This window comes from Trichosurus vulpecula, chromosome 1, assembly GCF_011100635.1.
Source record: "Trichosurus vulpecula isolate mTriVul1 chromosome 1, mTriVul1.pri, whole genome shotgun sequence".
In the NCBI taxonomy this organism is placed as follows: Eukaryota; Metazoa; Chordata; class Mammalia; order Diprotodontia; family Phalangeridae; genus Trichosurus; species Trichosurus vulpecula.
This window is the reverse complement of record NC_050573.1, coordinates 469,496,050-469,513,764: the sequence shown is the minus strand read 5'-3', so window position 1 is coordinate 469,513,764 and position 17,715 is coordinate 469,496,050.

The following is a 17,715-nucleotide window of genomic DNA, read 5'->3' as shown; positions in this document are numbered from 1 at the left end:
AAATTCTAGACCCTTATCCTTCCATGTGCCTGTGGCTCAACCTTACATCACTCCTAGTATCATTTCCCCCCCTCAATTCTTGCCCCTAGACTGAAGAAAATAATGGAATCATATAAATTATTACTATTTAATAATGAAATCTTAGAGATCTTAGAGATAAATAAATTTTAGAGATCAACTGGACCAACCCCCTATTTTTACTGATGAGTTAACTGAGACCAAGACATCTGATGATTTGCCAAAGATGATGAAGCTCTTAAGCAGCAAGCAAGTCTCCTGACTACAAACCCAGCACCACTCATCTTTCTCAGCTAGTCACTCAATGTGGCTTAAGATCCTGAAATTCTTCTCTTGAAGATTCCCTAAAGAATGTACTCCTCACAATGGTTATTCTGATTATTTTCATTGTCCTCAAACTCCCCAATTTTCACCTTTTATCCTTCTATTCCTAGCAGATAGCCTTGCCTTTTATTCTAGTTATAAGCCATATATTATATCATATTACATACTATATTATTTATATTATATACTTAAGTTTTATGATGCCTTTTTTCCCAATAAGCCTATGAGATAGTATTATTAGCTTCGTTTTACAGACGAGGAAAGCAAGACTCAGACACAAGACATATCCAAGGGAATAGACACGGGGGCAGTCCTGGTTGTCTTACGTATATAAGGGCGAGAGTTGATTCTTGACCAGATGATTTCTTAAGATGTAATCAGAAATAATAATGAGAGCTAATTTATATAACACTTACTGTGTGCCAGGTAGGCACTGGGCCATGCCCCTTACAGTTATTACCTCAATTTGATCCTCATACTAACCCTGGAAGGTAGGGGCTATTATTATATCCACTTTACAGATGATGAAGCCAGGACAAATAAAGGTTAAATGACTTGCCCAAAGTTACACAGCTAAAAAGTGTATGAGGTCAGATTGGAACTAAAATCTTCTTGACTCCAGGACCAGCCCTCTATACTCTGGGCCACCTAGCTGCCCCATCAAGGGCAAATGATAAAGTGTTAATATTCTGTTTTATCTTTACAAAGTATGAACCCCTTTTCCTGATGGGATTAGATGGGTTTATGGAGGGCTTTAAAGAGCTAAGCCTGGCAACAAGTTATGTGGTCAATCAGCTTGAGAAGATCCAGACAGAAACCACACTCAAGGAGGAACCCAGCTCCTGGTGAGAAAAAAATGGAAGTATTATGGACATGGAAAAGGGGAACTGAAAGAAAACCATGTGGGAGTTGAGAGAATGGAAGCAGGGTTGGGAGCAACCACCACAGTGAGCCCAGCCAGAACTCCAGGAATGAGGCTATATTCCATCTGGAACAAAGAGGGTCAGAACCAATGCTATGTTTCTGAAAACCTGTCTCTCCTCTCCTTGAGCTCTCTCTAGGGGGCCTGAAGCCTTCTCCTCTGGACACAGGGAAACTCTGTTTACCTTTGTTTTAAACATTTATTTTGTATTTATAAATGCTGTTAACCACAGGCATTTGCTAATGTGGATGAGGAAATTTGGGGGGGGCTGTCCTCGGGAGGAGGCAATGAGGAGGATCCATCCCCAGGGAAGAAAGTTTTATCACGAAGGGTTGGTTTGTTTTTGTTTCTGTTTTTTGTGGTCTTGGAGGTAAAATTAGAGAATTTTAGATCCTTTTTGTCACAACAGCCTAGAAGATAGAGGGAATGTTTATACTGAGGAAACCATTTACTCAATAAGTCAGTATTTTGGGGGAGTGGGGAGGGGAGGCAAATAGGAGGCACTGAACAAACTTGCTCACCACCGCTACACTTAAGATAGAAATTGTGTTGGCAAAGTGTAAAGCCACAAACAAAAGGAAGGGCATCTGTTTAATGGGTTTTTATAAGGATCACCTAGGCATGAATTTGTGCTTGGGCTAGCCTCATTAAAGGCTGGAGGTATGATAAAAATTCACATCCAGATTCATAACTTGGCCTTGCCTCCAGGTCTTTTTTTTTTTTGTGGACTTCATGGAAAGAAAAACCACTAAGTGACCATTCTACTCTATTGCTTCCAATCAGACTAGGAATGGAAAGGTTAGATTGTCTCCATGTGGCTGGGAGTAGAGAGGCTCCTTAGAGAGATTAGGTGTTCTCAGGGCAGTAAGGAAACCCACAAGCTGCCCCTCCTCCATCCTATCACCCCTCCCATCCTCACCCCACTGATGTTGCTGCAGTAGCGTGAGCTAGGTGTAGCAAAGGAGGAGTTATGATAGATCCTGGAAAACCATGGCAGAAATGCAGAGACTTAGAAAACCAGCAGGCCAAGGCCAGGGGTTATGGTGGACACTAGAAAAGAGTGAGATAGGATGAGACTGGCAGCTATGGTGAGATCAGTCGGAAGTGGTTCCAAACCCTACTGCTTCCTTCTGGGCCCCAAGTTTTCTCTGAGCACTTGTGGAGCTGATCTCAGTGAATTCCATACCTGCCATTTCTCCATCTGAACTTTCACCCCATACTACAAGCAGTGAGGACAATACATGGGGAGATTAGAGGGAGTCAGTTGGACAAAGTGGTTTCTTTGACATTTTGCTGTTCAGAAAAGTTGCCTTACTGGGTTTTAATAAATTATGTAATCAGTAAAAAGCAAATTGAAGGAAGCTAGATGCAGTGAGTAGAGTGCCCAGCCTGGAGTCAAGACGACTCAAGTTCAAATGCAGCCTCAGACACTTAACCAGCTATGTGATCCTGGGCAAGTCACTTAACCTTGTTTGACTCAGTTTTCCTCATCTGTAAAATGAGCTAGAGAAGGAAATAGTAAACCACTCCAGTATCTTTGCCAAGAAAACCCCTCATGGGGTCACAGAGAGTCAGACGTTACTGAAAATGACTGAACAACAACAAAAAAGAAAACTGAGTTTTGTGAATGAGGTTGGTTATTTGAAAGCCTTTAGTTTCACTAATGCAGAATGGAGACTCAGGGAAGAGATGAAAGATTTTCTTACTTTTAGAATTTTTAAACATATATTTCACATAATACTCCTATAGTTATATGGAGCATGGGACCAGCTATACTGCCTCTTAAGCCAAGGAGAGAAGCCTGAGCGCTTCTGGGAAAGTGACCTCTGGTAAACAGTGAGGATGCATTTATGTTCAATATGCTCTGTGGTTAACACTACAATGCTGTCCCAAAGGTAGTATTCCTTCATAGACAAAAAAGGAAAAAAGGAAAAAAAGGAAATTTATACTATTGTACATTTGAAAGGAATAGCAAGTTGTGCCGAGCAGATTTGCAGTTTCATGTGCAGTCATCTTTTTTTATTGTACTATGTTATGGAGATTCTTGTTTTATTCCATAAATTAAAAATAAAATAAAATTTAAAAATATACCATACTGTCTAGTCATTTAGTTAGTTAATTGTTTTTCCCATAAATTGTAGAAAGCAAGGCTCTCCTTATTAGTAATTTTACTGCCCTGGAGACACTTCTCCTCTGGGGACCTGCTGTCCTGATTGGTGACCACCTCTCCCAGACCCTACTATTTTAAGAAAATCCTTATTGTGCAGGTATGATTTTCCCCCACCCCACCCCACACACGCTCCCCATCCTTATGGGGTGTGCCATTCTAAATTCCCTATGCCATCATTCACCATCCCCATAATTTTCTTAACTAAAACAACTCTCCTTGGTCACCCTTGGTACCCTTTGTGTTGTCTTTTATGTTAGAAAGTAAGCTCCTTGAAAGCAGGGACTATCTTTAGTTTTTGTCTTTATATCCCTGGTGCTTAGCACAGTGCCTGGAACACAGTGAGTGGGTAGTAAGTACCTTTTCCAGATATTATGTTACTTGCAGGTGATAGAAATAAAAGCAAACCAGATAGACCCTGCAACATGGTATGGAAGTGATTGGGAAGTAATATAGAAACCTGGTTTTAGAAAAAAAAAAAGGCAAAAGTTCACCCATCAGAATCCAGAGTCCCATGGGCAGAGTCAAGAATCTGGTAGGAGGATAATGATGAGGATGACCCCAGTGTACGCTATCATGTTGTTCAGTAGTTCTCCCTGCTTCCAGTTGCTTCTCCTTGATTTTTAATCCATCCTGAACATAGCTGATAAGCTAATATCCCTGAAGCTTATGTCTGATCATATCACTTCCCTTCTCAAGAATTTTCAGGGTCTGCCTATGGTCTCAAGAATAGTGTAAAAACTTAAGTACCTGTTCTACTGTATATGTGGCCCATAAACAAGTTACATAATTTCTCTGAGCCTCAATTTTCTCATATGTAAAATAGTAATGATGACATTTATACTATCTACTTCACAAGGGAGTTGGGGAGAAAATGTTTAATAAATTTTAAAGCGCTAAAAAAAATGTGAATTTGCCTGTTTTTATAGATATCACTAGGATTATTGTTATTCATCTCGTTCTCATTTTTCTCTTTGGAATTCAGATGGAAACAATCTTGGGATAAATGACTATCCTCAGTTATTTTATGTTTAATGGTCTATGTACTTTTAAAAAATGGTGTGTGGACATAGATGGTAAAATAACTAGTTTGTATAATGAATGAAAATACTGGAATATGAACTTATCCTCACTAGGCTTACTGAAAGTATCTTCAGGATGATTCCTGAAGCACAGAGAATAGCAGGATTATATATTATACTTTATCCTGGCCAAGATGATTTTGTTTTCTTATGCTAAGTTTTCATATTTCAGAAAGCTTCATTATACATAGTTTAGAAATCATGATCATTTTCTAGAATAACATCTATTAAAATATTCAAATTTTTATTAATTTTTTATGGATCAATATTATGTTGGGGGCAACTCCGGGCAACAGTGATGATGTTTTGGTTCCAGTCAGCTTATGGAATTCTTATAGATACTTTGAGGTCTGTAAATACAGACCTCAAAAAAGTAAGCTTCTGAGATATAATTCTGGCCACAAGGTCATGTCTTTCTGATTACTTGGTAGCTGCTAAATTTTTGCACCTCAATGATATATTTTAGTTTTTAGCATTTCCTTGCAAAATTTTCATTGCTCAGTAAGTTGTCTCTTTAAGGATAACCTATCTACAATTTCTAGTGATAATGACCTAGTGTCATTATCACTAGTCATGATAAACTTGTCTGCTTCTATAAACAAATCTGCATGGCAGCCACTTGGTTAAGGCTTCACTATTGACATACAGGTGTTTGAATTCATATGGATGTTTGCCAAGGAGGGCCCTTTGATTCCATTCTTGAAATATTATGGGGTCCATCTGAAGATCAGCCACTTTCAGTGATACCTACTGTCAATCTTTACTGTTCCTTGGTGATGTGATCTGTCTACTTGTCCCAAAATTGTGTCTATAGGTTGGTTTTAAACACATTTATATTGATGTTTAAAAACAAAACAAAATGTCACCAATTTTCTTCCCTTTTCTTCTTCCTAGAGAACCACCTCATATAACAAATAATATTTTAAAGAAAAAAGAATAAATCAGCAAAATTGGTTAATATATTGAAAACTGAAAATATGTGCAATGTATCACATCCATGGAGGTCTCACCTCTGCAAAGATATTAAATGGAGGTACCTTCTCTTATTTACTCTTTGGAGACATGCCTGTTCTTTCTAAATTCACATTTACTTTTTATTGTTTTATAGTTGCTGATTCCATTTACATTGTTGTAGTCATTTTGTATATTGTTTTCTTAGCCCTGTTTATTTCATTTTGCATCAGTTCATGTAAATCTTTCCATGTTTTTCTGTATTGATTGTATTCATCATTTCTTTCAACACAGTAACATTCCTTTACCATCATGTACCACAATTTGTTTAACCATTCCCTAATCAATGGGCATCTACTTTGTTTCCTCTTCTTTTCCTTTACAAAAAGTGATGTTAAAAATATTTTGGGAGCAGCTAACCGGTACAGTGAGTAGAGCACAGGCCCTGGAGTCAGAAGGACCTGAGTTCAAATTCAGCCTCGGACACTTGACATACTTACTAGCTGTGTGACCTTGGGCAAGTCACTTAACCCCAATTGCCCTGCCTTCCCCCCGCCAAAGTAAAAAAAAATTTAAAAAATTTTGGAGTATATGAGAGATTTCTTCTTATCAGTGGCCTACTTGGACTCATCATTGTCTTCACCTCCTCCTCCTTTTTAACCTCCTTCTTCTTCTTCATCTTTGTCTCTGTCTTCCCTCACCACATGTGGTCCCTCCATTTGGGGTGCTATATCTTTACATGTTGGTGCTCTTTCCATAGGAATGTAATTTTTGGTTGCTTATTTTTATAAGATATTTTGGGGTTGGGGGTTATATTTAAAATGTATTTATTTATTACATCTTTTTTGTTGTTGTTTTTAAAAAGCTAGGACAATTTACTTTTTGTCCAGAGCAGTTTGTATTTATGATTTCTTGAAATATAGCTCTGAAAAAACAGGCTTTAAAAAAAACTCATTGTGATTCAAATGGATCTAATTGACTAGGTCTTTAAACCCAAATCACTCTGGCTTTCATTGAATGGCCAATAATAGCTCCCAGTCCAAACTTGGGTTCCTCTTGTTTAGGTTTAGGTGGCTTAGAATGAGTGTAAATACTAATTGTTTTCTGTTCAGTACAGAAACTCTGAGGGTCTTTCTCTCCCAAATTGATACTTTGGTGATGGCGAACTAGGCCATCTTTTGTCTCAATTCTTAGCTGGCCCTTAGTCATTGAATGGGCATTGCCTTAGGCAAACCAGACCTGGGAAAGAGCTTAATTTAGAAAGGCCAAGGTGATCCATTGCATTCTAGGCTATCACCCTTCCTTTCTACTTTTGTCTTGCCACACTGGACTCCAAAGACTCTAGAGGAGAGAATGAGCCTTTGATTCACATGCAAGGCAAGACATTACTGTCATAATATCATTAATCCTCTTCAAGAATGAAGGATGAACAACAATAACATCTTGGAGTATAAGCCTAGTAGTGGAAACTCTGGGTGAAAAGGCATGGATATTTTAGACATTTTATTTGCGTAATTCCAGATTGTTTTCTATTACGTTTGGTACCAATTCACAGTTCCACTGATAGTGCATTAGGGTGCCTATTTCCTTACATCACCTCCAACACTGATTATTTCTATCTTTTGTCATCTTTCTCAATTTGCAATGTGTGAGGTGAAACTTCAGGGTGTTTTGATATGCATTTCTCTTATTATTAGTAATGTGGAACATTTTTTCATATGGTTGTTACTTTGAGATATATCCTTTATTTTTTAAGGAATATTTTTAATTGAATACATACAAATATTTTTGTGTACTTTGGTGAATACCCCCAAATTTTATGCATTTTGTAATTATTTAGAATGGAATTTGTCTTTCTATTGTTGCCTCTTGAATTTTGAGAGAAATGCTATTGACTTTTGAGGTTTTATTTTGGAGTCTGCAATTTTGTGGATTTTTACTAATTGTCTCTAGTAGTATCTTTGCTGATTCTCTAGGATTTCCTAAGTAAATCAGGTCATCAGCAAATGGGAGAGTAGCTTTAGTTCCTCTTTACCTATTAATTTCTTTCTCTTTGATTTACTTTTGATTTCTTTCTTTTGTCTTATTGTTATTGCTATCATTTCCAGGATTAATCTAACAATAATGAAGGGAGTAGGCATCCTTGTTTTACTCCTATATTTACTGGAAAAGCTTCTAGTGTACCCCCATTGCATATGATTTGGTTTTAAATACTTAATGATATTAAAAAGGTTACTGTATGCCTCTGCTTTGTAGAGTCTTTAGCAGAAATGAGTATCATAAATTGCCAAAGGCTTTTTTTGGTATCTACTGAGACAATCATGTGGTTTTGGATGATTTTGTTTATAATGTGGTTAATTATATTTAGGGACAACTAGGTAGTGTGTGGGATGCGAGACCACCCGAGTACCCCAATAATTCACAGAGGCTTCTCAGGTAGGGACAGAAAATGAATTAATCTTTATTTTGACAAATCTCTCGAGATTTGGGCATCACCTCCACTAGGACGGACTAGTGGAAGAAGGCGGATCACAAAGGTAAAGCACCAACATATATCCTATCAAAAAAGAATTCCCACCCACCACTATCCCTCCTTTCCATTGGCTGGGAGGTGCGCTTACCTACGATCTAGGTGCGAAAAACTAGACAATAAGAACCAGGAAATCCAGTATAGCCAATCCTAAACATATCTCCTTATTTAGTAACTAGCTGCTGATGTGGCAATAATATGGCTAAGGGAAAGAGGAGGAATGAGGAAAGAGGGAGGAGGCTTCCTGGAGCAGGGAAGGAACAACCCGTATGCAGTCCTTTTTGTCCTTATTTGGTAACAACTCTGTGCTGGGGGGGAGACACTTATTGCCCCAGGCCTCGAATTCCTGAGAGTTAGGTAATCACATTCCTACAAGGTGAAATCCCAAGGTCTATTCCATCCTCTCACTGCCCCTGTTTCTTCTAGAAATTAAAAAACAAAGCAATTCTTATATTTTCTCTCTCAGTGAAGTCTTCACAAGAATTATCTCCCATTCAGTAGCATAATGAATGGAGTATCTGGCCTAGAATCAGGAAGACTTTTCTTCCTGAGTTCAAATCTGGCCTCAGGCACTTACTAGCTGTGTGACCCTGGGCAAATCACTTAATCCTGTTTGCCTCAGTTTCTTCATTTGTAAAATGAGCTGGAGAAGGAAATGGCAAACCACTCCAGTATCTTTGCCAAGAAAATCCCAATATGGTCACAGAGAGTCAGACCAGACTGAAATGACTGAACAACAAAAATTATGTTTATTGCTTTCCAAATGTTGAGTTATCCTTGCATCTCTAGTACAAATCTAATTTGGTTTTAATGAATTATTGCTTGGATAAATCACTGTAATCTATTTAACATAATTTTATTTAAAATTTTTGAATAAATATTTATTAATGACCCTTTCTGTGCTTTATCCATAGCTTGTTTAGGTATTAGAACTATATTTGTCTCATTAAAAGAATGATTTCTTGATCTTTTTTTTTTTAGAATAATTTTTCTACTATGGATACTAATTGCTCTTTAAAAGTTTGGTGTAATTCTCTAGTGAATCTATCAAGATCAGGAAGTTTTTTTTTCCCTCTCATAGTTCCTTTATAGGCGGTTCTATTTCTTTTTCTAAAACTGGATTATTTAAGATTTCCATTTGCTCTTCTGTTTGGACATTTTATATTTTTGAAGGTATTCTGTTTCTTCTATGTTCTCAGTTTACATATAACTGTACACAGCAGATTCTGTTAATTCTTTTAATTCTGATTTTGTTATAATTTTTAATTTTGTTTGCTAGTTTTGATTTCCTGTCCTTCTTAATCAGATTGGCTAAAGGTTTGTCAATAAGTCTTTTCAAAGAACCAGCTTTTTCTTTTATTTATCATTTCTATAGTTTTTTTTGTTTCCAGTTTATTTCCCCTCTAATTCTCAATCCTCAATATCTCTTCATTTGTGCATATTTTAGGTTTATTTGTTTATTTCAGTGTTATCCTGGTCTCCCCACTTTCCCTCACCTCATATATCCAATCAGACCTCAAATCTTGCTGTTTCAACCTCCACAACATTTCTCACATTTAACCCTTTTCTCCTTTCAAACACATACCAACTCAGTTCAGGCCCAACTCATTTCTCACCGAGATTCTTGCAATAGCATCCTACAAAAAGCTCTCTACTCTCACTGCTTCTACTTTTTTTTTTCCACTTTCTGCTCACTTCTCAATGCCTCACACTCTTGTTTGTAATCTCACTACTCACTAAAACTGTTCCTTCAAAAGTAAGCAATGGTTTGTTTCTTTACTATTAACCACAATAGCCTTAGTCTTCAAGCTTCAGGCAACTAAATGGTATGATGTATAGAGTGCTGGACTTGGAGTCAGAAAGACCCGAGTTCTAGTCCTACCTCAGATACTTTGTAGCTGTGTAACCCTGGGCAATTTACTTAAATCTCCATCTGTCTCAGTTTCCTCATTTGTAAAATGCGAATGATAATAGCATCTACATTCCAGAATTGTTATGAGGACCAAATAAAATAATACTTGTAAAATACTTTGTAAACCTTAAAGTGCTATATAAATGAGAACTCCTTCTCCTCCTCCTCCTCCTTCCTACTACTGATACCTACTACTACTACTACTACTACTACTACTACTACTCCTACTACTACTACTACCACTACCTCTCCTTAGTGTTTGATTTTGTTAACCACCATGTTCTTCTGGATACTCTTTTCTTCCTGCTTTTTTTTTTCCCATCACATACACCTCTCTTCTTGTTTTCTTCCTATTCTCTGATGGATCTTTCTAACTTTTCCTTTGTAGAATCATCACCTGTATCCTCTATATTAGGTATAGGTGTACTCCAGAGCTGTGTGGTGTCAAACTCAAATAGAAATGGGTCCCTGTGGGCCACATATTGACATATAAAACCACAAGTTAACATTATCTACATTTTCTTTTATTTTTATTTGTTAAATATTTCACAATTACATTTTAATCTTGTTCCAGCTGTACTCCAGTCTTGTGGGCAATGAATTTGACAGCTTAGCTCCAGAGGACTGTGCTGGGCTCTCTCCGGTTTTTTGTTCTTGGTTTTTTTTCTCCCTCTACAATCTCCTCCAAACCCACTCTGCCTCCTAACTTCCCTGTTTCTGTTGAGGTTACATCGACACTTCCAGTTACCCAGGTTTCCGATATTGTGGTCATCCCCGACTCTTCCTTCTCACTTACCACTCCTCTCCCATCCTCTGCCATTTGCCAAATCTTGTCAGTTCTGTCTTTTCAATCGTCCCCTTCTCTCCACATGTCCACTTTCCACAAAGATGTCAAATAAATGTGCTTAAAGTATAGGTCTGACCAGGTCACTCCCCTGCTCAAAATTTTTCAGAGGTTCCCAGTTACCTCTAGGATAAATACAAGCTCATTTTTTTGGCATTTAAAACCCTTCCCAATTTGGCTTCAGCCTAGTTTTCTAGGCTGTTTCCTATCATTCCCCCTCACATATGCTACTTTCCATTCAAAATGGCCTACTGATTCTTCCCCATGTTCCATCTCCCACATTCATGTCTTTGCACAGGTTGTCCCTCATCCCAGGAATGTTCTCCTTTCTTACCTCTACCTTGTGGCAACTCTAGTTTTCTTTCTTTCTTTATCTTTTCTCTCTTTTTTTTAGATAGTCCAGGTAAAGTGACTTGCCCAGGGTCACACAGCTTGTGTCTGAGGCCAGATTCTAGTCTTCTTAAGGTCTTAACTCAAGTGTTACCTCCTATAAGAAGCCTTTGTTGATTTCCCCCTTTTGTTAGTAGCTCCCACATGACATTGTATTTATTTTGTATCTCCTTATCTGTGTACATTTTGTATCTCCCCAGTAGAATGTATACTCCTCCAGGGTAGGTTCTGTTTTCACTTTTATTTGTGTATCCTCAGCCCCAGATTTAGAGACTGTCACACAGCCAGGGTTTAACAAATGCTTGCTGAATTTGCATCTACTCAAAAACCACAGCTCTCGATGTTAGAGGGGAAGAACCCCTTAGTCGAAATCCTTTACACGTGAGGGAAATGGGGCCTACGTAGGGGAAGTGACTTACTCGGTACTGCACAGATAGATGGTTGGACTGGAATCCCCAGACCAGGACCACTGGTCCTACTCCAGCTGTCTTAGGTTGGCCCTGGGGAGGAGATAAAATATCCAGGAAATTGACTTAATTTAATACTCTAGTCTGAGAAATAGACTAAATCCATGAAAGCAAGGAGTTAGATGAGACCAGATGCCCTACAAAAAAGGTCATAGTGCTTTTTATCAGCGCTCTCAAATGCCAAAACTTCACATTCCTTAGTTACAGGACCATAGGATTATAAGATTTGGAAATGTTTGGGACTTTGGAGAGCATCTGGTTCTATCCAGTGAAAAGAGCTGCGGATTTGGATTCAAAAGCTGCTTCTTGTGACCTGTGCAAGTGACTCCCTCTCTGGGCCTTGGTTCTCTTCCTGGTCCCTTTCCACCTCTCCCTGTCACCCCTACCCTCCCCACCCCCTCTTCCAACTCCACCCCACTCCATCCCCTGCCCCCATCTTGGGGCCCTTCCAGTTTTAAATCTACAATCCTGTGAATCCCTTATTTGTTACATGAAGGAGCTGAGGTCCAAAGAAGGGAAGTGATTAGCTCAAGGTAACACTCTTTGTGGTTCAAGGATCCAATGTTTCACATTAACAAGTGTTGCCTGGGCCAGTCCCCATCTGGAATCTTGTATTCAGTTTTGAATTTCACTTGAGGGCATGAACAATAACATACGCTTCTCATCCTAGGTGTTGGATTAATTCTTGTGGAATTGAATAGACTAGATTCCTGCAACAAAAAGCACTAAGAGGAAGGTAGAAGCTAAATGCTCTTAAAGGATGTCTTTGCATCTGTTTAAGACCTAAAGTTATTGGCACTTGCGGCACAGCAAACAAATGGTAGCAGATAATTAGCCACTTGGGAGACTCTTCCAGAGTTGATGGGCTGGGAGGAATCACTATGAACCGTAACTGATATAATTTGGGGATCTTATATAGTCTGTATGTCCAAATATACTGCCCCTGCCATGTGGCCAACATTGAAATTACCACCAGTTTGGGCACTTCTTTGTTTTAAATAACAATGACAGAGGCATTGTCTTCATGTGGTCATTGCTAATATGCAAGTGATAGATGTAGAGGGGAAGGGACATTAGTCTGTTTTTGTTACATATTTGACCTGGGAAGGCAGACTGTAAGGACTCTCAGGAGACAGAACCAAAGACAGTTATACTTTGAGGATGGTGAGAAAGTTATTCCCTAGGGAGGTAAATAGGTGAGTAGCATAGTCACAAGGAACCCAAAAAGGGAATAGTGGGCATTGAAGACAAGGTACCTACCTTGCCATTTTGCCTGAGCTCAGACTTCCCTCTAGCACCCTCTGTTGGCTTTTTTAACATCTGGAAGGTGATACCAGAAGAGGGAAAATTTTCAGAGGTCTCATGAAATGGTGCAGTATCCTTCATATAGCCCTCCATCATCATTATCCTCATAGCAAACTGGCTTTTTCTCATAGTGGTCCTGGAAACATAGACTGGGTGTAGGGCAGAGCTATGAGTGTGATGCCAACGAACCTTTCCAGGAACACTAATTTCTTCTTTCTCAGTTTGACAGTTTTCTCCTCTGTACTATCCCTACCCCCAAGTCACTTTTCTTTTCTCCTTCTTTCTAATTCAAATTTGTTAAATTGAATTCAAATTTAAAAATCATAATAAAAATCATGAAATTCTGGGGAAGTATTGCATTTGTAATCAATAGAAAGACAATACTTTTTACAATTGAAGGGTAAACTCAATAGCCCAAAACTCTGTCCTTGGGATGGAGATTGCAAAATCTGCAGTTATTTTAAATGTAATTCAAGTGTTCTAGTACCTTCTTCACTTGGTACCCTGAAGATTTCCAAATGTTTGCTCTGTAGTACTGTTGGATTGATTTTCAGAGCAAGGACTGCAGTCTTTACAGCACATTTAATGTAATTAGATTAGGATGGATTAAAAAAAAATAGTGAATGGGAAGAATCTAATCAGGAAGTCTTAATTTATTCCAGGGAAATGGCTGGCCAGTTGTTGCCACAGGGAAAATTATGTTTTTGTTTCCTTTTCCTTGCTAAGGACATTCTTGGTTTTGGTGAAATTCATAATATAGTAATATATTGACACTGAGGAGTGCAATTTTGTAAATAACATTGTTTACTGGATTTAGAGAAATAGCCATTTGAACACACACACAAATAAATCAATGAAATTCTAACAGAATTCAAGTTGGAGCTGAGTTCAAGTATGAAGGGACCACAGTCAGAATCACATAAGCCTTAGCAGCAGCTAATATAAAGGAGAGGATATCTTGGAATATGATGTTTGAAAAGGCAAGGTTTGCAACCGAGAAAAACTTACCCTAAAAACCTGAGAATAACCTTGCAATGTAAAAAAAAGGAAATTTAATAGCATAGATGACTGTCAAGGATTCGTGATGAAAAGACTGGAGCTGAGTTGAAAGTTTGAAAGGTAAACACAAGAGTTAAGAGAGACAGAGAAAATGCATTTGATCAATTGGAAGATGTAAAATGATGATGATGATGATGATGTACTTATCTGCAGATAGCCGGAGAAACAAATTTCCTTCCAATTCTTGCAGAGCATTAAGTGAGAAAAAACACAGGCTCTAAGTTTTGTTCCACCAAGAAGGGAAAAGAAAGGAAAAAAGGGGAAAAAAATCTAGGGAATAAACAAAAAAGAGAGAACTTACTTTGAATAAATGGGATACAAAAAAAGAAGAGGTTATAAACATGGAAGGAGGAGATTTCTCATGACCTCACTCTTTTTAAGACCAAATAAAAAGATGGTTGAACACATACACAGAGTTTAGGGTAAAAATACGTTGAATTCCAACAGAGATACAGAAAAGGACAGGATAAAGGGGTTAGGGTATAAGGAAGAGAAAAGTTGGGAAAGTCAAAAGAACAAAACCCATCAATTTTGGAGAATGGACCATAAATAAGAGGAGATTAAAAAGAAAGAGTATAAAAACCAGAAATCAGGGTATGGTTATAATGAAATTGGAGAGGAGAGAAGGAAGAGGAACAGAATACTTCAATTATAGATCACTATTGTTGCTCAGATTCCTTTCTTTACTCCATCCCCCAGCTTTATGAAGAGGGAGGAGGCAGGTTGTGATAGAAAGCAATACACAATTCCCAATCATAAGGGTGAATGTGAATAGGATAGATTCTCTCATAAAAGAGAGGAGTATAGCTATGGAAGCAGAATCCAATATGTTGTTTATAAGAAACACCCTTGGAATATAATGATTGATACAAAGTTAAAATGAGGAATTGGGGAAAATTTTACTATGCTTCAGGCAAATTAAAAAATAAAAAGACAGTGATTATGAGCTCAGAGAAAGCAACAGTAAAAATAGATATGGTTAAAAAAGATAAGCAGGAAAATGACTTTATCCTTAAAGGCATCTCAGATAGTGAAATAATATCAATGCTTAACATATATATGCTAAATGGAATAGAATCTAATTACTTGGAAGAAAAGTTAATTGAATTATAGGAAGAAACAGATTAGGCAAATCTAACAAAATGATAATCAAGAAAAAAATTAATGCATTAAGTTAATTTTTCAAAAAGTTAGATATGAGACATCTCTGGTGATTACTAAATAGGAATAAAAAGGAATACATATTTTTCATATACGTGACACCTTTACAAAAATTAATCATGTACTAGGACATAAAAAACCCCATGATCTAATGTAGAAAAGCAGAAATATTAATCTCATCCATTATTGACCACAATGTGATAATAGATTATCAGTAAAAAGACATTTGAATAGGGGATTCAAACTTAAATGGAGACTAATTTAGTCATAAAGAATTGGTGAATCAGAGAACGTTATCATAATAAACATGGCATCATAATAAAGCTTATCCATAATAATAGATAATCTTTACACAACAACTTTAAGACTAGCCAATGCTTTGCATACATTATCTAATTTGATCCTCACAGACCTGTCCAAGCGAACCATTATTATTAGTATCTACTTTACAGGTGAGGAAACTAAAACTAGACAATGCTTTGCCCAGGGTCACACACCTAGTAATCATCTTAGGCAGGATTAGAAACCAGATTCTCAGACTCCAATTTCATCACTTTATCTACTCAACCATCTTACCTCTAATATGGTAGGTGCTAAATAAGTATTTACTGAACTGAAAATACTACAAATACCAATTAAAACATGCCCTTGTCATTAAACTTAATAATTATCAACTCTGCTTATTTAAACTTCGACTTAAACAGATGCCTTAGATAATTTTTTCCCCCACACAGCTCCTGGCTTGGTCACTTTCTACAATTACCTGTTTCAGATTTCTCCTCAATTAGGAAGTATTCAAGGTCTCCTTAATATTCTGTTATTTCTGTTCTTAGTATTTTTATTTGTCAGAGAAACTTCTCCCAGGAAAGGTTGCACCTGGTCTATTTGTCTGAGGCCTTGCCTGTCCCACATCATATTTCTCTGCTTCACGGCTAGAAGAAATTATATCCAAAGTACAACATCCTTGTATATACAACTTGACCCCTCTCTCAACCCAGGTGCCATCTTGATTTATGGTTCGTCTTTTTTTAATATTTTTTCTCAATTACATGTAAAAACAATTTTTAACATTTCTTTTTTAAGACGTTGAGTTCCCAATCCCCTTCCTCCTCCTCCCCATCCTTGAGAAGGCAAGCAATTTGATACAGATTATACGCGTGTAATCATGCAAAACATTTCCATATTAGTCATGTTGCAAAAGAAAATGCAGGACCCCACCCACTCCCACTAAAAAAAAAAAACAAGAAGAAAAATAAAAGAAAAATAAACAAGAAAACAAGTATGCTTCAGTCTGCATTCAGACCCTATTACTTCTTTGTCTGGATAGTAGTTTGCATCATAAGTTCTTCCCATATTTGAAGTAGATGCCCCCTACCTCACTGACAGGTATGAGGCTCGTCAATTACCCTCAACCTGGTTTAGCCCGTCTTGGGCTCTGTGGCACAAAGTTCATGAACTTAGAATAAATTCTCTAGTTCTTCCCTTATAGCAAGTACCCACAGTTGGATTCTTGCCTCATTTAGGAATGTGCTCTTGCTGTATCATTGAGCAATATGCTATCAATCTGGCAAAAAGGATTGGAGATCATAGTGACCCTGTGGAACTTAAGCCCTATTCTAGGAAACCCTGGAGAAGTTCTTGGAAAAGCAGCAGCACTGAAGCAACCAGCAAACAACCTGCCAATCATCTGGCAATCACTACACTAAACTGAGGAGTGAAGGGAGCCAACTCTGACAAGAGTTTGGATAGGATTACAGTCTGTAACTGGAACAAACTATACCTGCTATGCTTAAGTCTGTGCTGCCCCACTGCTGCAGGCACCCAGAAAACCAGTGAAATTTCTAAAGTCCTGATTTCCCTAATGGAATCTAGAGCTCTCAATTATCTAGCAACTAAATGGTGAGGAGAAATTCTCAGTATGGAAGTGGTGAGTGTAACTCTAGTGGTGGTGAGGAGGATGGTGGTGCTGGGGAAGGAAGGAAACAAATATGCATTTATTAAGCACCTACCACATGCTAGGCTCTGTATTAAGCACTTTATGAGTAGTTCATTTGATCCTGACAACAACCCTGAGAGATAGATGCTATTATTATCAATCCCATGTTACAGATGAGGAAGCTGAGGCAGAGAGAGGCTAAGTGACTTGCCCAGGATCATACATACAGATTTGACCTCAGGTCTTCCTGACTCCAGGCCTAGTGCTCTATCCACTGTGCCACCCAGCTGCCTCTAGGATTGCTGAAAATGTTATTCCTTTTCCCAAATGCAGTATAACTTGATTTCTTCCTTTTAGTAGATTCTGGGCCCAGCTCATCTGTCATGTCTGTCTCAGAGATACATGATTATAAAAGGCATCTGAACAGATGTGGCCTTGGGTTCATCTGAGTGGTTTCCCCGAGCAACTGCCATTATTGGGACACTTCTAATATGATTTTGTCCATTTTGGACTCTAAATGGATATGACTATAATGTTAGAAAAAATACCAGAAAGGAGATGAGAAAGTATCAGAAATATGGAGAAGGAAACAGAAACTAATATGGCTGTGATCATGTTTTCTTGATCCTTAGTTCCCTCCCTGGTGC